Source organism: Heterocephalus glaber, unplaced genomic scaffold (assembly GCF_053883595.1).
Source record: "Heterocephalus glaber isolate CG9 unplaced genomic scaffold, H.glaber_assembly_v1.0 deba00001461, whole genome shotgun sequence".
NCBI lineage: Eukaryota > Metazoa > Chordata > Mammalia > Rodentia > Bathyergidae > Heterocephalus > Heterocephalus glaber.
The window spans coordinates 40303289-40329456 of NW_028258308.1; the positions used below are offsets into that span (position 1 = coordinate 40303289).

General features: G+C 37.4%; 1 protein-coding gene across 7 annotated transcripts in view; it reads right to left on the reverse strand.

Annotated features, from left to right (window-relative positions):
* The window catches only part of Nsd3 (nuclear receptor binding SET domain protein 3), a 130569-nt gene that overhangs the window by 94188 nt on the left and 10213 nt on the right, over positions 1–26168 (reverse strand). The window contains exons 2-3 of one of the 7 annotated variants that reach the window (XM_087217296.1): positions 2960–3087; positions 2584–2686 (exon numbers count right to left, since the gene is read on the reverse strand). The exons of 4 other annotated variants lie outside the window; for them this stretch is intronic. The gene's annotated coding sequence lies outside the window, so the exon portion shown is untranslated. The remainder of the gene's footprint in view (positions 1–2583; positions 2687–2959; positions 3088–26168) is intronic. 2 more of the 7 variants (XM_004855350.4, XM_087217297.1) reach the window with 2 other exon arrangements.

The window sequence follows — 26168 nt, forward strand, 5'->3', positions numbered from 1 at the left end:
TTAAAGACTTGTAAAATAAGCAGTCTAAAACAGAAGGTTGACTAAGAATTAAACTGTATCACTACTACAGTTAGAGAATTTGAGGAGGAAAAACAATACCAGGAAAGGAGGCACTGAGGCCATGAAAGACAAGAAGGCTGGGGAAGTTGGGGGGTTTTTACCCACTGAATTTAAACCACCTGGTACAGGCCACCCAAAATTCTCATACCTTTGTCCTTAATAAATCACTCATGAGGAGAGTATGCTGAATTTTATTACTAAATATAAATTAATAATAATATGAGTGGGTAACATTTCAGGGCTTACTATATATCAATACTATCCTAAGTGTCTTATATTTGCATATTATTTTACTCCTCAGAACATGCCGTTGTGGAAATACTATTACTATCCACATTGAGAAAATGAAAAATCAAGGTCACAGTCTCACATCCAGTAAATGGAAGATTCAAACACAAACTCTCTTCCACAGCATCAGCTCTTAAAGGGGCCGGGGATTTAGCTCAGTGGTTCTGCCGCCTGCCTCGAAAGCGCAAGGACCCGAGTTTGATCCCCAGTACCAAAAAAAAAACCCCACCAAAAACTCAAAAAGCATCAGCTCTTAAAGTTAGCTTATTTCCTGTTATCACTAATTATGCAAATAACAATGACAAAAACAAAAAACTTTTACATTTCTCCACTCCCCTCCCCAGAATTAACAATTTGGTGGGAGACTAAATAATTGTATTGGTCTTCCATTGTTCTAATCTTTAGTTTCAAGGAAATGAAATCAGTTCACAGATGGTTCCTCATAAATTCTTCCTCAAGTAGGTATTGTGGTACACATCTGTAATCCTAGATCTGGGGGTGGGGAGGAAGCACTGAGGCAGAAGCACCACAATTTCAACTGGGCAACTTAGACCCTGTATCAAAACAGAAAAATAAAGAGGGCTGGGGGATAGATAGTTCAGTGGTAGAGTGCCCCAGGCTAAACCACAGGACTGGTGGGGTGGAGGGAAGGTGGGGTAAACTTGCTCTGACCAAGCTTTCAAGGTTAATAAGAAAAGAATAAAATCAATCAATAAATACTTTTTCCTTAATTTTGTTGTAGCTGTCCACAGCTTTAAAGGCAAAAAAAAAGAAGAAATTACCAACTAAAGTTTTAGAGCTCTTATTTAACAATTTATTTGTGGGAGGAATGATAATAGAAAAGTTTACAGAATCCTTCAGTCAAATCATAGATGCAGCTGGGCAAGGTAGCACATGCCTATAACCTCAGCACTTAGGAGGCTGAGGCAGGAGGACTGCTGCGAGTCTGAAGCCAGCCTGGGCTATATAGTGAGAACCTGTCTCAACCCCCACGGCCCCCCTAAAAAAACACAGATGCAGAGAAAATAAGGAAAAGGAATCATGTCATGTGCTTCAAGAGGATCAGCTTGAGGATATATATATACACACAAACATATCAATTAAGTATTAACAATGTATTAAATGTGTAGCTTAAGTCGCTTTAACAAATTCATAAAATGAGCAATTCTTGGTAGAATGTACATTTGCTGGATTTTACTTTATAGAATTATATGCTGTGCCATTTATATTCTCTTTCTTTTCTATGTTTGAAATGCCAATCTTTTCTCGGTGAAGGAAAACTTTATATTTTATTGTATTCTGAAATTTCTCATACTGATATTAGTTAGGGCTTTTGGGATCAGAGTGGTTCTAGTATGCTACACAAATGGCCTATTTCTGTCTTCAGACCACCTTCTCCTTAAATATATTCCCAGGTTAACTTGTAAATTTAACCACATCACTGTTTGGATTAAACTTCTTCAATGGTTTTCTACTATTTAGAAAAAGGCCAAATACCCCAACCTACCCATCTACCCTTAAGGCACTCTGCTAATAATGTTAAATTACTAAGGGTTACCATGTACATATGATTTCACACCTCTGTGCCTTTACTAATGTGATCTCCTGTGTCTACTGTATGTAAATGCCCTTCTATACTTTTTTTTGTATGTGTGGCTTAGAATTAACCATCTTGTGAGCACAAAATGTTATTTCTTTTTTTTCCGCAGTACCAGGGATCAAACTCAGGATCTTGCACTTGACAGGCAGGCGTGGCGCCACTAAGCCACATCCCAGCCCCAAATGTTATTTCTAAGCAGTAGTCACAGAAGTTCTAAGACAGCCTGTGTAACTTTCCTCTGTGTTTTTAAAATACCTTATGTATACCTCTTAGAATTAACCCTGAAATTATTCATTTATGTGAGTTCTCAAGAGCAGGAAGTAAATTTAACCCCATATTTCAAATGTTCTTGGAAACCAAGTGGAAGGCTCAGAGGACAGAATTCAGTCAATCTTTTTTTTCTTTTTGGTACCAGGGATCAAACTCAGGACCTTGTGCTTACAAGGCAGGCCCAGTGCCACTTGAACTAAATCCCCGGCCCGAATTCAATCACTCTTTTAAACCAAACTGTGTAAATTTAAGAGTTGTCACATATAAGTGAAACACTCTGAAGAGCTGTTGAGGGTCTGTCCATGGAGACTGAAGAGAAAAGCAGTTGCAATCTACTCAGGTAACATTTGACTGACAATGCTTACCTAGCTACCTCTGTGACTCGGTTCTGGAACAAACTTCCCTGGAAGGTTAAAAGTCACCAAAGAGGGGCATGAAGTCAAATCAACTTCCAGGGAGCTTATTAACCTAACAAAAGATCAAAATATATTTTAAAAGGTATTGTATAGCTAGGCAATGTGATGCACATCTGTAATCGTCATTACTTGGGAGGCTGAGGTAGGCGGACCACAAGTTCCAGGCCAATCTAGGCAATTTAGTGAGACACTTCTTAAAATAAAACCAACTGGGTACATGGCTCCATAGAAAACTTGCCTACCATGCACAAGGCCCTGGGGGGGAGGGGAAGCTCTTTTATTTAAAAAATTCTATTATTACAAGGCTGGGAATGGTGGTACATGCCTGTAATCTCAGCACTCAGGAGGCTGAGGCAGGAGGACTGCCATGAATTCAAGATCATCTGCAGGCCAGGGATTTAGCTCAGTGGTTTCAGCGCCTGCCTCACAAGCACAAGGTCCTGAGTTTGATCCCTGGTACCAAAAGAAAAAAAAAAAAAAGATCATCCTTGGCTACATGGTGAGACCTTGTCTTTTAAAAAAATTTTTTTCTGAAGTTTCCATAGCCAAGTTAAATTGGCATAAACATAAATCTTTATTTTCCAAAGCTATTTCAGTAAATATAATCAATCATTTAAAAAACTGTGTACTTTAAAAAAAAAACAACTGTTGTACTTGATAAATTCACATTAGAACTTTTAGAGCTAGGGAAATAATGGACTATCTCATGCTCCTCACAAAACAGAGGGAGAGGGTGGTCTCCCTCTGCAGGACAAACAAGGGATCCAGATGTTTCTTTATGTGAACTGTTGTAAAGAGCATTTTTCAAGGTTTATGATAAACCCAGTCTGGATGTGTTTCCATAGTAACAGGAATGGAGTGCATGCAGACAATCTATGGTAATGAACTGCCTATGCTGGTCCTTGAAAATCTGTCATTTTTACTGTTTGGCTATTTCTGCAGCAAAAATATTGAATAAAGAAAAATACATTGTAAGATACATAATGTTAAAAATTAGAAAATCATTTTGTTTTAAAGCCAAAAAAAAAAAAAAACGTGGCACATAAAGGCAAGCATGGATTGAGTTGTAAAGAGAAAGGAATCAAATGAAGGCAAATTCTGATCTCTAACTAAATGACAGCGTTGAAAACCAGATCCTATACTTGAAATTCCTATAGATGAATCCTTCAAAAAATTTTCAGAATATGACTCACCCTTAATGATAAAAGATAAAGATCTCTAGTGTCAAGAAAAATTTTTATTTTATTATTTTTCCCCAAATCTAAACCAAGAAGAAAATGGGAGAGGGGAATTAATATAAAAAAACCCCTAGTATATGGGTTTATTAAAGAGTGAAACCAGAGCCTCTATAAAGTAAAAACTTGAAAAAACTTAATCTATAGAAAGAATGCTAACACCCCAATGCCAGGGTTTAAAAAGACTCCATTCTTTTTGGTTCTGTGTTCTGTTTATCTTTTAATCTAAATATATGATCAGAGCTGGGGGTGTAGCTCAGGGTAAAGCACTTGCCTACCATGCACAATGTCCTGGGTTTGATTCTTAGCACTGCCCCCAAAAAACCAAAACCAAAAACCACAGAAAACAAAACTAACAAAAACACTCCACAAATCCTTTAAATGTATGATCAGAACAATCCTTGGACTACAAGCTATACATTCTGTATTACCCATTTTGGCTTCATAATTTCAAAATTAATTTTCAGTAATGTAACATGCATAGTGTTTAAAATAATGGAGGTAATTTTTATTATATCTACTTTATTTTTATGTATTTATTTATTTATTTTTGGTACCGGGGATCGAACTTGGGACCTTGTGCTTTCGAGGCAGGCGCTGGAACCACTGAGCTAAATCCCCGGCCCTATTATATTTACTTTATAACCATAAGCCGTTCATCTATTTTTCAAAGTGAGTAGGGATTATTTTCTTAAAGTTTTAATTTTTTATTAGTACATGTTTGTCGTACATAATGTTTACATTCCTTGTGTGGAGTTGGTACATGCACACAACACATCTTAATTCTTAGCTGGGCATGGTGCCTCACACCTGTAATCTTAGCACTCGGAAGGCTGAAGCAGGAGCATTGCCACGACTTTGAGGCCAGCCTGGACTACCTAGTAAGTTCCAGGCCAACCTAAACTACACAACAAAGCCTTGTTTCAGAAAACAAAACATCACCCCCTGCCTCGCAAGCGCAAGGTCCGGAGTTCGACCACCGATACCAAAAAAAACCCCAAAACACACATGCACATGCACACACACAGACATATTTTTAAAAAACACAAACATATCTTAATTCTTTTTCATTCTCTTTCCCTCCCCTTTCTCCTTCTCTTGATCCCCTTCCCCTGTGAGAAAGACCTAGTACCTACTTCCTATTATCTCTTATTTTGCTCTTTATTTATACAGTACTTTGCATTTCTCATGAGAAATCATGCGATATTTAAGCTTGTGTGTCTTATTTACTTCACTTAACATTATAGTCTCAAAGTGCATCAATTTTCCTACAAATGAGTTCAGTTTATCCTTCTTTATGATATAGTACTCCATTGTGATATTTTTTTTTTTGTTACCGGAGATCGAACTCGGGACCTTGTGCTTGTGAGGCAGCCAGCAGAACCACTGAGCTAAATCCCTAGCCCTCCATTGTGTGTAAATACCACATTTTCTTTATCCATTCATCTGCTGATGGATCTATAGGTCTCTTCCAAGATTTAGCTATCATGAGTTGTGCTATTATAAATGTGGATATTCATGTTTTCACTGTACTATTATCCCCTTAACTCTTTTGGGAAGACACCCAGAAGAATAGCTGGGTCAGTCAGATGGAATTTCTACTTTTAGTGTTTTGAGGAATCTCCATACTGCTTTCCATACTGGTTGTACTAGTTTACACTCCCACCAGGCAATGTAGAAGGGTTCCTCCCCATCCCAGCCCACCTCCAGTCTCACCAGCATTTGTTATTATTTCTTGATAGCCATTCTTTCTGAGGTAAGATAGATTCCCCGTGTTGTTTTAATTTGTATTTCTCTAATGGCCAGTGATGTTGAACATTTCTTCATGAATTTATTGGCCATTGGTACTTCTTCTGAGAAGTGTCTATTCATTTCAAAATGTTGTCCCCGCCCCCCCTTTTCCCCAATACTGGGAATCAACTCAGGATCTTGCACTTGCCAGGCAGATGTGGCATCACTGAGCTAAATCCTCGCCCCCCGTTACCCATATTTTGACTGGGCTATTTTGGAGGGTCTCATTTTTTGAGTCCTTTATATATTCTAGATATTAGTCCTCTGTCTGAGGAATAGATGGAAAACTTTTTTTCCCATTCTGCAGGTTGTCTCTTCACTCTGTGGTTGTTTCTTTCGCTATGCAAGATTTTTAATTTGATATAATTCTGTATCTGTTGATTCTTTTTTGGGGGGGGTAGCAGGGATTGAACTCAGGACCCTGGCACTTGCGAGGCAGGTGCGGTGCCACTGAGCTAAATCCCCGGCCCATGTTGATTCTTTTATTTTTTGGGGGGAGGGGGTACCGGAGATTGAACTCAGGTCCTTGTGCTTGCAAGGCAGGTGGCGGAACCACTGAGCTAAATCCCCAGCCCCCCATGTTGATTCTTGATACTACTTCCTTTGCAACTAGGGTTCTATTCAGAAAGTCCTTGCCTATGCCTATGACTTTTAGAATTTTATTTATTTTATCTTCCAGAAGACTAAGTGTTTCTGTTTTACCATTTAGATCTTTGATCCATTTTGCCTTTTTTGTTTGGTTTGGTTTTTTAAGACAAGGTCTCAATATGCAGTTCAGGCTGGCCTTCAACTCACCATGTAGCCCAGGCTGGCCCAAACTCCCAGCGATCCTCCTCCCTAGCCTCTGGAGTGCTGAGATTACTAGTGTGAGCCACCACACTTGGCTGATTTTAGTTTTAAAGAACTCAAATATGTACCTTAAAAAAAAAATCAGCAAAAGCCAACAAATACTAAATATGAACAGAAGCAAGGTCTATTTCTACCCTCCAGATAAGACATAATCACACTAAAAATCAATATTCTTCCCTTATAAATCGTGTCCTTTTTAATCACTTTTCAACCCCAGCCCCCCAAAAAGGTGGAAAACAAAAGAAAAAGCACCCACTTGGTTCTAAGTACCTGACCACATTTCTGCAGCATCAAAAAGGAATGAGTGTGGTTCCAGCGCCTGCCTTGCAAGCGCAAGGTCCCAAGTTCGATCCCCAGTACCAAAAAGCCCCCCCAAACCAAAAAAACAACAAAAAAAGGAAATGAGTAACAATAATTTACCTTTTATTCACTAAAAGCGCCAGAATTGACAAAATCTAGTCTAGTCCGCATTATAGACAAAAAGCAACAGCCAAACTTGGTTCCGTGACTGAATTCAATGTCAATTGAATTCAATGTCATGTGATTGAATTCAATGTCAATCTTTCAAACAAAATAGATCTTGCTTAAAAATTTTTGTCAGGGAAATACAAACAAAATTACAAATGGAAGTGGTTGTTCCAGTTATCTTTAGATTATTTTATCCTTTGAGAAAATAAACACTATTTTCACGTAACAAAATTTACTATTTGCCATAAACAAAATAAAATACTTTTAATGGCATTCAAATGTTATACCTTGGTAGGTATAGACATTTTTTAAAGTTTTAGCCACTACTGTGCAAAAGCATTATTATTTCTGAGATTTGGACAGTTTTCTTCCAACTTGTTATATTCCCACAGTAATACCAATATTGGATTTTTCAGACTTTAAGGCCATTATATAATGGCATTACCTCTACAGATGCTTAATAAAGCTTCAGTTCTCCTGTGGCTTTCTTAATAAAAGTTTGAGGGTGTCAAAATTATTCAATTCAAAGCCAGGCCTGGTGACACACTCCTGTGATCCCTGCACTCAGGAGGCTGAGGCAGGAGGATTGTTTTGAGTTGGAGGTCAGCCTGGGCTACATAGTGGGACCCTGTCTTTAAAAAAAAAAAAATGCGATTCAAGACTGCTGGTGGAACATCAAATCATTTAAAGAAGTTTATATCATTCTGGTTGTGGCTGATTCTTTGAAAGTTTAAGGCTATGATTTAGAAGGAAACATTTTCCTGCATGACTCTGCAATAATTATACTAATAAATGTCACTTCTGCCACAAAAGATTTACAACATTTTGCTACATAAATACTAGCTACAGTAAGCCTTACCTGTGTGTCCTGACTTAACGGCAATTTCCAAGGTAGACTTTTTAAAAAAAGAACTCTAAACTGAGGATTTAGCTCAGTGGTTCTGGCACCTGCCTCTCAAGCACAAGGTCCTGAGCTTGATCCTTGGTACCAAAAAAAAAACCAAAACCACTCTAAACTGCTACCTAATTTCTGAGTTAAACTGGAAAAATATGCTTTAAAAAAAAATTCAGGGAAGAATGTGTTCTCTACATTTTCACACGATTTTACTCAATTTCTACTAAGATATGAAGCAAACTGCGTCTTTTTTTTAAAAGAGATGATCTCACTAAATATGCAGCCCAGGCTAGCTTCAAATTTGTGGGCATGATCCTCCCGCCTCAGTCTCCAGAGTGGCTCCGACTACAGGTGTGTGCCACTATGCAGGCTTCATGCCATTTTTATACAACTACTGATGAGATGCATCAAAACAAAGTAGTCTCACTACATCTAAAAATGACAAACAGGAGATTACATCAACAGAAGTTACCTGTCTGGAACAAGATTTGTTGGGTGACATTTAATCAAGCAACTGAGCAAAAGTGTAAGACTGACCACTCAGTAAGTGAGGGAAAAATAAAATGTGAATTTGATGCTTGAATAATAAAAACAAAACAAATAATACTGGTGATTTTTTTTCTTCCGTTATGTTTTGTTTGGGGAGGGTGGATTGATTATTTGAGCCAAGGTCTCACTATGTTGTCTTGGCTGGCCTTGAACTTTTGATCCTCCTTTGCCCCTGTGCACTGGGTGGCTTTGTGCCACCATGCCCAGTCACTACCTAGATTTTTGAAAGTGGTAATAGGGATATAGGTCATCAAAGTACAAAGTTTGTTTGGTGACTCTTCATCCTTATCAAGAGGCCTCCACAGAGAAATGCACCAGTGGAACGGAGCAGTGGATGCAGTGAACTGTAGCAGCTGGTGAGTTATCTGGGTTCAGATATTAACCAGCAGAAGGTGACTGGCCAGTAGCCATCTTGGAGAGGGGCCAAATGAGCTCAGAGCTCAGAACAACTACAGGCCAACTCCATCTAATGGTTCTCTGGTGTCTCATGTGGGTGCTGAGTTCAAGTCAGCACGCTGACTCCATCTAGTGGCTCTCAGGTGTCTTGGTGAGGGTGCTGAGTTCAAGTCAGCAGGAGATCAGGGAACAGAATTCAAATCAGCAGGAGGTACACAGACCATTGTAGGCTCAAGGAATCTGATTCCAGCCTCATAGCCAGAAACCAGACTGAACTTCAAGGGAACTAAAGGGCAGGCGGGCTGGGATTATCCACTACCCCACTCTGAAGCTGCAGCTGGCTTGCTGGGATTAATCAGTTTTGCTCTGGACTCTGTCTTCCCAAACTGCCTAGCAGTGATAGCAGAGACACACCTTGAATTGGACAGTTCTTTTTTCCTCTCTTTCTCCTTTTTTTTTCTTTCTTTCTTTTTCCCTCCTTTCTTGTTTTTTGTTTGTTTTGGTACCAGGGATTGAACTGGGGTCCTTGCGCTTGTGCAGCAGGCAGTGAAAACACTGAGCTAAATCCCTGGCCCTGGTTTTTGTTTTGATTTTTCTTCATTCTTTGAACATGGTTTCTAGTTTTTTGGTGGATGTTCTGTTCTGTTCTTGTTCTCATTTCTTCCTTTTCTCTTCCCCCTGCCTTCTTTACTAGTTTCCTAAAGTTGGTCCTCCATCCTTGCTTCTGACCTCTTCTTCTTCTATTTCTATTTATTTCCCCCAACCCCTTTAAAATCTTCTCCCCTAAGGGTAAAATTGCCATATTAATGGCTTATTTATTGCATACAATTTCCAGATGTGTACTAGATTTTTATATAACCACAAATCTAGTTCATGTAGTTAAAGGTAGCAAATTAATAGTTACCACAGTTCATCATTTTCCAGGTTGTATTTGATGCTATTCTTATTGTTGATTGTACTACTTTAGCTAAGGTGACATAATTGTGCTAATCGGTTGTTCCTCCTAGTATACCAAGACTGAGATTGCCCAAGGGTCTTAAAAAAACAAACTATAGGCCAGTGCCAAAGAACCAGTGGCTGGGGCAAGTAGGCAGAAACTTCTCATCCCTAATAAATTGAACAGAAAGGATCAAGCAGCAGACTCAAAACTCAAAGGCCAGCTACACCTGGAAGACACTTCTGAGAAGTAGTCATTTCTTTTTTTTCTTTTTGGTACTGGGGATCAAACTTGGGACCTTGGACTTGTGAGGCAGGAGGCGGAACAACTGATCTAAATCCCTGGCCCTAGAAGTAGTCATTTCTTAAGGGTTCTGAATACTGGCAATAAAGCTACTCACTATAAGCAATTTATAAGCATCAACCCAGGAATTAAACTTTAAAAAAAGAAAAAGAAAATAAGAAGACACTTAAACAAGATGCAACCCCCTCCCCAACTTTCAGCTCACCAAAGGCAAAACCCGGGGGCAATGAGGTAGAACAATCCAAAAGCCACCCACCTGGACTCTCTGAAGTAGTAACAGCAGAAGTAACAAAGCAGATAAGCAAGGCTTTAGAAAAAAATCAAAGCAGAAATAATTTCTCAGATAGCTACAGAGATGGTGACCAGAATGAAAGACATGCTTAGCGATGCTAGAGCAGATACAAAGAAATAGAGGAGCTCAGGAACATGATGGAAACCATGAACGACCAGGATAGGAAAAAAACGGAAACCCTGAATGCTCAGAACAGGAAAGAAATGGAATCCATGAAACAAATATCCAGGAGATTAAAAACTCCCTTGAAAGTATATGCAGCAGAATAAGCCAATGTGAGGACAGAACATCAGATATAAAAGACAGGAGGCTTGCAGTTAGTGATCATGAAAAGAGAGATTTCTTAAAAATAGCAATGGATCACAAGAAACCAATCCAGCAGCTGCTAGATGATGCACAGAATAACATAAGATTAATTGGAGTAAATGAGAAAACAGGAGACAGCACAAACAACCTAAAAAACCTGTTCACAGAAGTAATGGCAGAAAACTTCCCAGACAGAAGAAGATTTTGACATACAGATAAATGAAGCATATAGGACTCTAATTAGCCATGATCAAAAAAATATTCCCCAAGGCATATAACAGTCAAGATTCCAGGGCCAGGGATTTAGCTCAGTGGCACCTCCCCTGCCTCACAAGTGAAAGGTCCTAAATTCAATCCCTGGTACAAAAAAAAAAAAAAAAATCCAGAAATTCAACACAAGAACAGAATATTAAAAGCTCTTAGAGAAAAGAAACAAATCATCTATAAAGGAAAGCCTATCAAAATCACAGCAGACTTCTCAACACAAACCCTCAAGATCAAGGACAGCTTGGAGTGAAGTATTTCAAGCCCTGAAGGAAAACAACCTCCAACCTAGACTGACATATCCCACAAAACTATCTTTCAAAATTGATGGAGAAATAAGATACTTCCATGACAAAGAACAGTTAAGGAAATGCATGACCACCAAACTAGCACTCCAAAGTGTTCTGAAGGATATTCTAGAAAGAGATAACAAGGATTACAACTTTATGAACCCCAACAGAATGAATCTACCAGGCAAGGGGAGATAAAAGGTAAACAAGACAGAGTCCCTGCTGATAGAAAGGGACAAGCTCCCTGTATAACAAAGGAAAATATCCAGATTTGAGAAGCTGGGGATATGGGAATAGGGAAAGTGTGCAGGGAACCTCAAACATTAGCAGGCTTAAGAAATAAGTCCTAGGGCCAGGGTGCTGGCCCTGCCTCCCAAGGGCAAGGTCGGTCCTGAGATCAATCCCTGGTTCCAAAAAAAAAAAAAGTTCTAACCTGAGGTGGGAGGAAGAGCTGCTCTTCAATGAGAGTAAACCAGTATCTACAAGAATTTTCATTTGGAGCTTTCTTAATTTCATGTCATGAGTTTCAAGTGGTCTAGATTTTTGAAGGGCTTTCCTTGCTATGTTGTAAAACCAAATTAGAAGCATTTAATGAAAACAGATATGTAACCCTGGGAAATAAAAACAATTTAAGATATCAGACAGTATGGCGAGAATGGAAGTTTATGTTGTGGACATGGTACTTACTATATCATCTCTGAATTCCCACAGCCAGTTACAGCGCCAGGCACATTATTAATAAATAAATAAATGAATACTAAACAGAAATGAGTATTACAGAAAGAGGCCACAGAATTGGATTAACAATTTAAATATTTTAATATGAGCTAGCTAGGCACGGCAGTATACAGCTGTAATCCCAGCACTCAGAGGAGGCTGAGGCAGGAAGATTTTCACAAGATAGAGGCCAGCCATGGCTACATAGTGAGTTCAAGGCTAGTCTGAACTACAAAGTGAGACCCTGTCTCAAAAAACAAAACAAAACAGGGCCAGGGATTTAGCTCAGAGGCACCATGCCTGTCTCACAAGCACAAGATCCTGAGTTCAATCCCTGGTTTCAAAAAATAAATAAATTTAAATAAATAAATAAATAAATAAATAAATAAATAATGGGGTAAGGGATTTAGCTCAGTGGTGCCGCTGCCTACCTCATAAGCGCAAAGTCCCGAGTTCGATCTCTGATACAAAAGAAATAAAATTTTAAAAATAAATGAAACAAATCAAACAAACAAAGACGAGCTAATACCATTAAATAACTACTATTATTGAAATGCTACAGGCATATGTTAACAGCATGACCTTCACATACACTACAGATTTGCTTTTTCCCCTAAGACAGGACTCACGAATAAAGTTTAGAATGTATCTATCTGTAGTATGATCATTTACACATTCAAAACCAAACCAAACTGGCAACAGGTCATCAGATCATAAAGAGAAAATACAACAAAAAAATTTTGTTCCAATTATTTTAAAACTTTTTCAAAAGTCTCAGTGTTTAATCCTTTTTATTTAGCAAGCAATATTTTCATTAGAAAAGTTAAATTATAAGATATTTTATTAAGTGCTAGAAACAGAGTATAAACATATCATCCCTAAGAGTCATAAACTATAAAAAATCTTTTTTCCAAGAAACTAAACATTTATATAACCATACTTAATGTTTTCTTATATCATATATCTAAAAATAATTCTACAAGCATATATGAACTAACAACTTATTACAATACATATTTTCCCATGACATTTTTCATGTCTTAGGTATGTCATAACATGAAGCTTTTTATTTCCTATCAGTGCATAAAAATTATAGCTACCATTATGGGATTAAGATGAACTGACACAATGGGATTACTGTTGAACATATAAAAAGAACTTGGATCTCTAATAAAATGACATCCTTCTTTTGTATCACTTACAAACTAATACAAACACTATCCTAAACACAAAGTCTATTTTTACATTACAATGTCATACTATATTTGAGGTGTCTTTGAGTAGCTCACTGTTCACAGAATTGCCAAGTATTGATACTTGAAATTCATACTTATCTTTAATTTCCAAAGCAAAGTGTAGAAGTGTTTCTTTAGTTACAGAAAAACAAATGACACTACTTCATTTCTAACAAAGGAACTGGGGCCTTTCACAGCATGCACATTGCTGCACCCCAGGCCTAATACAGTAAGTGAATGAAGAAAGCTGCTAAATGAACACAGCGAGGCAGAAAACACAACCCTGCCACAATGATACTACCCTGTTTCTTGGGTGCTACTTGGGTGAACCCTTTTAAGAGAAAAGGAAGGGAGGGGGAATTGGAGAGAGATGTGAAGACACTATGCTGCTGGATTTGAAACTGGAAGAGGACCAGAAGCCATGAATGCTGGAGACTTGGAGAAGGGAGAAGAGGCAAGGGGAGGAACTCTTCCTCCAGACCTTCACAGGAATGCTGTTTTGCTGGTATCTTGATTTTAGCCCAGCCAGATTCACGACAGACTTCTGAGATTCAAAAATGCAAGATAATAAGTCTGTGTTGCTTAAGTCACTAAATTTGTTAGAGGAGCAACTACATAGTGAGTTTAAGGCCAGCCTGAACTACAAAGCAAGACCCCATCTGAAAAAAACAAAACAAAACACACAAAAAAGAGCCACTAAATAACTCATTATTGAAATGCCACAGGCTATACGTTAACAGGATGAATTTCATACACACTACAGGTTTGCTTTATCCCCTAAGAAACGAACCTTTTCTGAAAGCATTTCCACTGACTTTGTTTGTTTTCACTAATACCCCTGCAAAGCATGTAATAGGAGAGAGGGGAATTCTCTTAGATTCATTAACCTGAGATATGGGGTGCCTAAAATAGAAATATCACTTAAAAAAGAAGTCTTATCCCATTACAACATTAAACAGTCCTATATATGGATACAGATATGCTAATGTGACCTACAATTTGTCCCTGGACAGCCTAGACAGGCTCTTGCTTTAGTTTGTTTTTTTTTGTACTGGGGATCGAACTCGGGTCCTTGCGCTTGTGGTGCAGGTGGTGGAACCACTGAGCTAAATCCCCGGCCCTGTTGCTTTAGATTTTAATTACTGATGGGTTGCTGCTGACATCTTTCACATAAGCGGAAGAAATGGAAATGATTTCTTCCTATTTCACTGGCACAGCCACTGCTGCTTTCCACGCTCAGGAGTTCACTTTCATTCTAGTTTTAGACCTGACACAAATAAGAAAATGGTAGTAAAGCCATTACTATGCATGATACGATAATGTAGTAGGTTCCTTTTTTTACTAAAATATTTAATTTTCAATTTCTGACAACCAAAATCTCTAAGCCAAGGCTGGGGATTTAGCTCAGTGGTTCCGCCGCCTGCCTCGAAAGCTCAAGGACCCAAGTTCGATCCCCAGTACCAAAAACAAACAAACAAAAAAATCTCTAAGCCACATTGAATTTGTGGCCAATTTTCACATAAATATGTAAGGGAAAAGAAAATTTGTAGTAGTAAACATAACAGTATAATTATTATTATTTAGGTGTGTTAATTTAAACGCACAATAACACAGCTTTTAAAAAAGAAAAGAGGGGCCAGGGATTTAGCTCAGTGGCATGGTGCCTGCCTCACAAGCGCAAAGTACTGAGTTCAATCCCTGGTACCAAAAAAAAAGAAAAAGCCTCAGGAAGATTGCAAGTTTGGGGCCATCCCAGACAACTATAGGTATGTGCCATCCCATACAATTATAGGTATGTGCCACCAGGCCTGGGCTCATGTTGGCATTTTAAAATGGGCAATTACGTCACCTAATTTACTACAAAAAAATATAAGATTTCTTGCCAGGTGTGGTGGCACATGCCTATAATCCCAGCACTCAGGAGACTGAGGCAGGAGAATTGCCATGAGTTTGAGGCCAGCCTGGGCTGCATAGTGAGTTCAAGACCAGCCTGAACTACATAGCAAGACCCTGTATCAAAACAAAACAAACCAAAAAAAAAAAGAATATAAGATCTCTACTCACAGGTAGCACAAATCAGTATCAGCCAAATTCTGTTTATAGCAAACTGTCTGTATCTGTTACTGACCATGGAAATATTTTCCCACTTTCGTTTCCATTTTCCTACTCTATCTAGACAAAATTTATTTGGTATATATTGCATGTCTGAACAAAGGTTCACTTGTTTTCAAAATAAGGGTTCCAGCCAGGCCTAGTGATACACACTTGTAATCCCAGTACATGGGCGGCTATGGAAAGAAGACTGCTGCGAGTTTGGGGCCAGCCTGGAGTACACAGCAAGACTATGTGTCACAAAACCAACAAACAGAATTCCCAGAGAAACTTTTCTATACAAAATCATTCTAAACTGATCAGCATGAATTAGCCACACCAACACCACCATGAAACTGAGTCTTGCCTTGCCTTTGCCAGACTCAAATCTCATTTTATAAATTTTTTTTTCTTGCAGAGTCCTATTTTTGTGACATGGTCCATTACTGGATACCAACCACATACAGGCTCTCCTCTAGGTCCCAGGAAATTAAAAGAAAAAATAAAGGTTCTGGTGCATGGAGGTTAAATAAACAAGACAGTTTCAGAGAGTAATATGCTACTATAAAACAGTATAATCTAATACACTGATTGAGGGCTAACTGGATTAATGGAATCAAAATCAGTCACACAGAAAAGCTAGAGAAAGACAAAGGTGATCATTAGACAAAGTCATTTCCTCTCAAGTTTGTTTCAGAAGTTTCTGAGGTATGACTATGGTAAAAAGACATAGTTTAGTCAAGTATTCCATGTGATAAAAAGATTCAAGCCTTAAATATTATTTTACCATAATTAGTCCAAAATATACTGAAATGAAGGAAATGCATTGTGTTTAAGTCACTTTGTTGGTCAGTAGTACATAGTACATAACTGTATCAATTAAAAGATTTTTTAAAATACTCTGGCTTTTAAACAACTAAATTTCCTGTGAATGTATTTATTTACTAAACTAGTGACCATTCTGGAAAAATAAGATTTTGAAACACCACACACAAATATAGTAATCACAACAATAAAGACTGAAAATATATCTACTTCTACAGTACTTAATTCTTTTTATTAAGAACATCTAATTTCTGCTAGCCACATGAAACTATTTAAACAAATTAAAGTTAAATTAAGTAAAAAAAATTTAGTTCCTCAGTTATACTACCCATATTCAGGTATTTAAAATCAATATGCAGAGAGCACTACCATAGTGATCAGCACAGATAACAAAATATTTCCATCACCACTGAAAATCCTACTGGACAGTGACAATTTACATTGCTTTTCAAAACTAACCTAAGCCAAAACATCCTATAAATGCTTACAAAAATAAGGTTTGAAGAAATAGGTTAGTACTGTGGCAAAAGAAAGAAATCACAGAAGAAGAGACTTAGCAATCAGATCTATGTGCTGGAAAACAAACTCAAGTAAATCAGCATAACTACAAAATTCTTTCTGGTACCGGGGATCCAACTCAGGACTTTGCACTGAGCGGCAGCACCACTGAGCGATTATAAATCCCCGGACCTACCCACTAAATGTAATGGTGATGTCAATGATGAACATCTTGGTTGGTGTTTCACTATTATATATTTTTCAATTATTTGATCTATTAGACCTAATCTAAATTGTAAATGACTTTTTGAATGCCCTTGTTTTGAATAAATAACAAATGAGTTTCATATTGTTTGGTCAAGAAAGTACATAAATATTTTATAATAATATCCCCCCCCCTTTATTTTTCCAGTACTGGAGATTGAACACTGAGCTAAATCCATGGGCCCCATCCTTGCTTTTTTATTACAGGATAGCTTGTTAGATGTTGGTCAACTCTTGTCAATACCACCCATAAAATTATTATAATCACTGACTACTGCTGGAATTTTTTTGGTTGTTTCTTCTTTCAAGTTCTATCATTTCTGGATTACAAATAGTTGACAATAAGGAGACATTCTTTTCATCTTTCCATTTCATAACACAGACTTTTCCTCTCTGATATGCTAACATTTCTCCCTTTTTTAGTTTTTTCTTTTCCAGATCTTTTGGGGCTTTCTTCCTAATTCAGTATTGGTATCCCAAACGTGTCTTTTTTTTTTTTTTTTTTTGAGACAGGGTCTCGCTTTGTAGTTCAGGTTAGCCCTGAGCTCACTATGTAGCTAAGGCTGGCCTCAAACTCATGGCGATCCTTCTGCTTCAGCCTCCCGAGTGCTGGGATTACAGGAGTGCACCACCATGCCCAGCGACATTTTCATTTTGTATTGCAAAAGAACATCACTGAGTTCTGGAGAAGTATAAAGATTATATCTAATGTATTTATATGAGTTTTTATAGCTTATAGCACCAAATTATAGATTATTTTTCAGAAATAAACATGAATTAGTAAAAGAAAATAAACAAAACTTACTAGTTGTCACTAGAAACAAACATCAAAGACAAATACAATGTTCTAAATTTTTTTTTGGTACTGGGGATCAAACTTGAGACCTTACGCTTGCGAGGCAGGCGGCAGAACCACTGAGCTAAATCCCTGGCCCACTGCTAAATCCTCAGCCCCTAAATTTTGAAAGTATGCAAAAGATAGTCAATATGAAACAAACAGACGTAAGAGTATATCTTGTGCAAACAAGAATGGACTGGTTGAAATGACCCCTGCCTGAGAGACACTTGGGATAGTCACTATGTAAACAAAACGTGCTGCCTCAGTTACACTTGGGGTACACTGTTAAGTGGTTAACAAAATACAAACCAACCAACCCCACAAGCAAATCCAAAAACCTGTATCTTATTTCATTTAACCATAAACAATGTTAACCAAATATAACCACAGTGTTCATTTAACTACAATTCCATTAAATTATAAAACATTTTAGATTGCTACATAGTTTATTTTTTCCTTGCTAAACCACATTACTACTGAATTATCTTATATCAATACAAAACTGACTAGTAAAACACTGTGTATCTCTCTATCTATTTGGTTTAACTACAACTGTCTTCATTTTGTTCTTGAAAACATCCAGTATTGAAGACATGGCATTACCATTTGAAGAAAATGTATATTAATTTCCAGTCTCTTACAACAAAAGTATTAGCTCACAATGAAAATTATACCAACTAAGTAACTTCAATCAGTCATCTTGTTCCATTTATTATGAAGTCTAGTAAACTAACAAGTTCATTCACATATTTTACTACTTTTTCTTCCTACCAACTCTTTGAGACAGGGTCTTGCTATGTAGTTCAGGCTGGCTTTAAACTCACTATGTAGCTCAGGTTGGCCTCCAACTTGCAACGATCTTCCTGACTCAGCCCTCCAAGTGCTGGGAATACAGGCATGCAACCACCACGCCTGGCTTGAAATTGTTAAATTATAGTGAAATAGTCTTTGATACGGGTTCTTAAATTTTGTAAATGTTCAAATTTTACTTTCTTGTACTCTTGGATTCTCTATTCCCCACAAGACAGAAAGAGAATGTATGCCAAAAACTACATGAAGGGTTTAAAGTACTAAGCAATTTATTATATCTAAAATTAAATTTTTATTTCCTGTTAAAACTAGTTTGGGTGCTACTTGGTTTTTTTTTTTAGTTCATCAGTTTTACACTTTAGTATTTTAGGTTCAATTATTTATATTCAAAAGTTTTAAAAATAAGAAGAATATTAGAAATTCACATTAAATATTCACATTCTACATCATCTATCAGAACACTAAGCTTTGGTGCAGCTACAGCCACCATGAAGTTGTAAAAACAACAGTGGAAGTAATTTGGACTCGAAAGTTAACTTCATGTTCATACTTGCACCAGCATGAATTCTCTTACCAACTGAGAAGCATTAGTTAACAGTTCAACATTTAATTTCTATGAAAGTGACTTTAGGCAACTGAATTCATTTCTTCATCCACTAAACATATGACTAAGCACAAGTTCATTTTGTATACAATTCTTCTTTTTCTTTTCTTTTTTTCAGTATTGAAAATTAAACCCAAAGACTTGAGCTACATAGCAGCCCTTTTTAAATTTTTCTCCCTCTTTAAGAGTAGGAAAAATTTATTGAGAGAAAGAAAGCTTCTGTTTAAGAGAGACAGAAGGGGGACCAGAAAGTGGATTACAAGTACAGCTGATTAAATAGGAATCAAATGGGAAAACAAGTCAAATACAAGGAATTTTCCATTTAGACTATAAAACAAAAAGACCAAAGTTACAACCTATGGAATAAAAGCAAACTCTTATAACTCCGACCAGTCTCTAAAATCAAAGAATGAATTCTAGGAACAACAGAAGTTAACAGTAGGAAAAATTTATTGAGAGAAAGAAAGCTGTCTAAGAGAGACAGAAGGGGGACCGGAAAGTGGTTGCCTCTTAATCTTCTGAGACAGAGCCCAGGCTGGGCTCAAAGTTGTAATCCTCTTGCCTCACCTCCCAGAGTGCTGGGATTACAAAGGCATGAACCACCAAATCCAACCTCTTTTCCTTCCCTAATTCCTTTCCTCTTTTTATCCTTCCCCCCTTCTTTCCCCTCCCTCCTTCCTTTCTTCTTTCCTTCCCTCTTCCCTCCTTTCTTTTGTACTGAGGATTTAAATCCAGAGTCTTGCACCGTGCTAGATAAGTGCTCTACAACTGAGCTACAGCCCCAGCATATCTTATTTGTTTTTAAAAACATTACCTATGTGCCTGGCACAATCCTAGGTACTCTTTTAGCATTTGTAGTTAAAATCCATCTGACTCCAGTGGTTCTGGTACCTGCCTCCCAAGCACAAGGTCCCGAGTTCGATCTCTGTATGGGGGGGGGGATCCATCTGACTCCAAGAAGTAGGTATTTCCATCTCTATTCAAAGACAAGAAGATTGATCCTCAATGGTAAGGTGAACTGGGGACAGGAACTCTGACCTTAACTCCTGAACCGCTCTCCACTGCCCACCCAGTTAAAAAAAAAGGGTTCAGGTTACAGGCTTTAAAGCAAACAGAACCACAGAACAAGGTTTAGAAGTAAAGGTCAATTAGAGCAAATCAAACCACTCTTAATAAAAAGAATATCATGCTTTTATGAGGTAACAAATTTACTACAGTGAAATATATAAATAGAACACATTTTTCTTAAATTTTCTAAAATGAGTTTTTTCAAACTGGGGATGGTGGTACATGCCTGTAATCCCAGCACTTGGGAGTCTGAGGCTGGAGGAGTCCCTCAAATTCGAGGTCAGCCTGGGAACACAATGTGTTCAAGGCCAGTCAGAACAACATAGTGAGACCCTGTTTCAAAAACAAAAAACAAACAAACAAAAAAATGAGTTGTTTCAGCTAAGCATGGTGGTGTATGGCTGTAATCCTAGCACTCAGGAGGCTGGGACAGGAGGATCACTGTGAGTTCAAGACCAGCCTGGGCTATATAAATGAGACCCTGTCCCCCAAAAATAAAAATATAAGGTTATTTTGAATCAAACTTGAAAGAAAATATATTTTAAACCACATAAAAGTTCTCTCAATAAAGGTATCTTGATTGGACATGAAAATAATTTTATAATTCAAAAAACTCATCTCATACTTTGTTTCATAAACTAAATCCTTCTCAGATTTCTTCATTAATTAATTCATTCAGAGATGGGATTTTGCTGTATAATTCACGCTGGCCCTGAACTCACTTTTTAGCCCACACTAGTTTCAAACTCATGGTGATCCTGCCTCAGCCTTCCAAGTGCTGGCATTATATATCTGAGCCACCACACAGCTGTCAGGTTTCTTAACATAGGACATAGGTACATTTTTCATGGAAGACCTTCTAAAAATCTCTCATAAAGGTATATAAAAGTATGCATCATACAAGTCATTGTGTTCTTGTATATTGTAGTACACTTTAACCCTTTCTTCTTTTTCTGAGCCTAGGTTCTCACTATGTTTCCCCAGGCTGGTCTCAACCATTCCTCTTGGCCTTGGCCTTCAGATTACCTGAGATTACAGGGATTTGCCACTATGCCTGGCTCGTACTATACTTTAAAAGTCACAAATAAATGCAATTCTTAAAAACAAAGCTTTTGGGATGGGGATTTAGCTCAGTGGTTCTGCTGCCTGCCTCAAAAGAGCAAGGTCCTGAGTTCAATCCCTGGTACCAAAAAAAAGGAAAAAAAAGCTTTTAGGAGTCAGGTGTGGCGTGCAAACCTGTAGTACCAGACTGGGTAGGGTGAGGCAAAAGGATCCCAGCCTGGTCAACCTTAGTAAAACGCTATCTCAACAAAACAAAACAACAGAAACACTTTTATAATATTAAAAACCTAAATAGGTTCAGACATTTTTGGAAATGTTCTAAAATTGACTGTGATGATGGTTACTGAGTACTTCAAATGAGTAAAATGCATGGTATGTGAATTATATCTCAATGAAAGTATTACAGATTGGGGCAACCCACTTTCCGGTCCCCCTTCTGTCTCTCTTAGGCAGAAGCTTTCTTTCTCCCAATAAATGGTTCCTACTCTTAAAAAAAAAAAAAAAAAATTACAGATTGAACATTCTTAATCAAAAAATCTAAAAGCCAAAATGTCCCCAAACCTGAAACTTTATGAGCACTGACCTGAGGCCACAAGTGGAAAATTCTGCACCTGACCACATGTGACAAGTTGCATTCAAAACACAGGTGCACTAAAGATAGTGTATAAAATTCCCTTCAGGGCTGGGGATGGAGTTCAGTGGTGCAACACATGCTTAGCACTCACAAGGCCCTTGGTTCCATCCCTAGCACCATGAAAATAACAACAAAACACTTCAGTCTTTTTATATAAGGTATATAAGAAAAATAAAATCAAATTTCGTGTTCAGACTTGGGTCCCATCCTCAAGATCATTCTGGGCAAGGTGGTGTACACCTGTGATCTCAGCACTCAGGAGGCTGAGGCAGGAGGATAGCCATGAGTTCAAGGCCAGCCTAGGATACATAATGAGTTCAAATCCACCCTGAACTACAAAGCAAGACTGTCATAAACAAACAAACAAATAAAAAAACACTAACCTCATGTATGTGCAAATATTCCAAAATCCAAAAAAAAAATCCAAAAAAAATATGAAGTGTGAAATATTTTGCCCCCAAACATTTTGGATAAGGGAAATTTAACTTGTATTTTAAAAAATCTTCTCTGGAGAACAATTTGTAGATATGTAGAAAAAGCTTTTGAAATGTTCCTATATCTTTTGTCTACAGATGTGGTGGGTACTGGGACTATAGCAAGGGCCTCACTCATGCTAGGCAAGTTGTCTGGCACTGAGCTCCATTTTTCATTTGGGACAAGGTCTCCCTAAGTTGCCCAGACTGGCTTCCAACTTTCCATCCTCCAGTCTCAGCTTCCCAAGTATCTGGGGATTACAGATGTGTGCCACCATGCTCAGTTGTTCATATATCTTTTAAATAATTTTACCTCTAGGAATTTATTGCAATAAAAGTCATATATATTTTTCTTAATGTGTAAAGATTTCATCTAATTACAATATGCAAAAATTGTAAGTACCAATACCAGTACTATCAATAGAAGAATGGTAAAAACTACAGAACACCAAGCCGGGGATTTAGCTCAGTGGTGCTGCCACCTGTCTCACATGCACAAGGACCCGAGTTCGATCCCTGGTAGCAAAAAAATAAATAAATAAAACCCAGCAAGGTACATATTTTTGGGCCGGGGATTTAGCTCAGTGGTTCCAGTGCCTGCCTCACAAGTGCAAGGTCCTGAGTTCGAGCCCCAGTACCCAAAAAACAAAAAAACAAAAAACTACAGAACACCAATACAAATAAACTATATGTCAGTTTTTAAATCTCAATCTTAACACAATCTCAAAAAACACTTATTTCACAATATATTAAATAAAATGTTACAAAATCATATGTACAATTTCAATTTTATTTAGAAATATAATCATATAGAAGAAAAAGTATTAGGACATAGAACAAAATAGTAGTGGTAGGATTCCAGGTGGTAGGATTTTGGACAACTTTTTATATTTTACTATTTTTCAATTTCTATATAAGAAAGAATCCTTTCCTACTTTAAATATAATAAGTATTATTTTAAAATCCTAGTAGCTGCTTTGGAAAAGTTCACGTTTCCTGCTAAAACATGAAAACTAACAGGACCATCAGCATTTCTTAAGAGTACTAGGTGTATAAATGTGTACATATACATTTGTATCTATACCTCCAAACCTTAACTAATTCTATCACTCAATAAAGTAAATTCTAATAATTAAAGCTTAATTGTATGGGAGGTAACAACACAGAAACTATAAACTGGTAAAAGCATATAACTCTACTTCATACACAAAACCAAATTTATATTTTTAAATTTATATCATCCAGGCGTGGTGGCACATGACTAAAATCCCAGCACTCAAGAGGCTGAGGCAGGAGGATTGCTGCAAGTACGTGGCCAGCCTGGGCTACACAGTTCAAGGCCAGTCTGAACTGCATAAGTGAGACCCTTTCTCAAAAAACTCTAAAATAATTATATCAAATTTCATACATCTAAGAAAACCCAACATATATGTTCCATTTGAAAATATTTAAAATTGTAATTCTTTAAAGAAAATGTAATTCTTGCAGCGGGAAGAATTAACTGGAAATATATTTATCTTTCAGTTGAAGTAAAAAATAATATTAGGGTTGCAGATGTAGCTCAATGTCAGAGCACTTGGCTACCATGTATGAAGCCCTGGGTTTGATCCCAGTATCACAAAAAAGAAGAGAAAAGAGAAAAGAAAAGAAAAATACACACAAATAAACCTCCTATGTAATGTATTCTTTTTAAAAAATGCTATTGTATTATGGAAAGGAATTCAAGAGGTGGGGACAGTGGCACAGGCCTGTAATCACAGCACTCAGGAGAACAGGTGGGAAGATCTAGACCCGAAGGCCACACTAAGTGATATAGTGAGACCCTCTTATGAAAGAAGAAAAAAAACCAACAAAAAAACAGAAAGGATGGAAACTGGGCATGGTGGCACACACCTGTAATCCTGTAATCCCAGTACTCTGGGATATGAGACAGGAGGGATCACAAATTGGAGCCTAGCCTGGACAACTTATGTAGACCTTATCTCAAAAATTTAAAAAGTAAACTGGGGGTGGTGGCACATGTCTATAATCCCAGCAATGGAAAGGTTGAGGCAGGAGGATTGTTACAAGATCAAGGCCAGCCCAGGTCACATAGCAAGTTTGAGGCCAGCCTAAACTATAAAGCAAGACCCTGTCTCAAAAAACCAAAATAATAATCATAATCATAATCATAACAAAATTTAAAAATAAATAAAAAGATCCAGGGATGTAGCTTAGTGCAAAGGCCCTGGTTTCAACCTCCAGCCTTCTCCCTACCTCCAAAAAGGAAACTCAAGGATAGAACAAAGCAAGAAATTTGTATTCTACAGAAATAATTTTTAAAATATGGTTTAAAGTGACAAACTACAATAACCAAATAAAGGCTTTAGTTTACATGTGCAGATGTACTATAAAAATGTCTTTTTCAAAGTCACCACTGCAGAGTATTATGAAATACTGCAAGTAGTCAATGGGAAAAAAGGATTCAACTTTTTCTGCAATCATAATCCTCAGAAGTCAACTTTTAAGCTTTCCAAACATGTAAAAAACAATCAAGAAGGCCAGAGAAGCACAATTCAGTAAGTTTCTGAAATTGCAGAAGAAATTTGGTTCACCGGACCAAATTACAGGAAAGGTAATTCAACAGGCATCAAGGATGAAAGCTTGAAAATAGGCACTCACTGTTGACTACTCCTCAGGTTAATATTTGGAGTGGTTATGCTACCTTGAAAGCAAAAGAGTTAACTAGTTTTTATAAAATAAGATACTTAAGCTAGCAAATTAACAATATAGAAAAGCTGACATTTTTCTGAATAAAAGCCACTTTTAGAGCTTACATATTAATCCAAAACCAAGAGTCACTAAATTCTACCAAAATGAACTCTGAGCAATAGTTTGTATAAAATAGAACTTTTTTGCAAGACTCAGTAATATTTTTTGTTTCATGTTCATAAGGCACTAAAATTCCTAATTACTAAATGCCTACACCAATATTAGGGATGTATACAATTTTTTCCTCCCTTAAAGGGCCCAGATAACCCTTTTGACAACAATAAACTTTCCACTGGGGCCAGGGATTTAGCTCAGTGTTTCCGCTGTCTGCCTCACAAGCGCAAGGTCCCGAGTTCAATCCCCGGTACCAAAAAAAACCAAAAAACAAAAAACTTTCCATTTACAGAACCAAGGATGCAGCATCTTAAGGCCCTGGGTTCAATTCCCACAATCAAAACAAAAGCAGGACAGGGGATTTAGCTCAATGGTTCTGCCACCTGCCTCTCAAGTGCAAGGACCCGAGTTCGATCTCTGGTAATAAACAAAAAAACAAAAAAAACCAAGCAAACAAAAAACACCTAAAAATTGGTTCATTTTTTTCCTGCACTTATGATTATGTGCCTACTATATGGAAGACATGGGACTTGGCAATTCTCATATATTACCTGAAATCTTTAATTTTTAAAATTAATTTTGCTTGGGCCGGGGATTTAGTTCAGTGGTTCCACCACCTGCCTCGCAAGTGCAAGGTCCCAAGTTCGATCCCCAGTAACAAAAAAAAAAAAAATTAATTTTGGTTATTTCATTTTTCTATTTCCAGACCCCTCACTGTTATGAAATTTTCACACACACATACATATCATTACATATTAATTTCACAAAATTCAGATTTCATTGTCAGGTCTTTATGATTTTAAAAAATGAGACACTGGGCCAGGGATTTAGCTCAGTGGTGCTGCTACTGCCTGCCTCAAAAGCACAAGGTTCCGAGTTCAATCCCCGGTACAAAAAAGAAAAAAAGAGACATTAATGTACTTTTATCCCAACCACCACCAATGCAATACCAGCTAAACCAATGAGGCTGCTTCT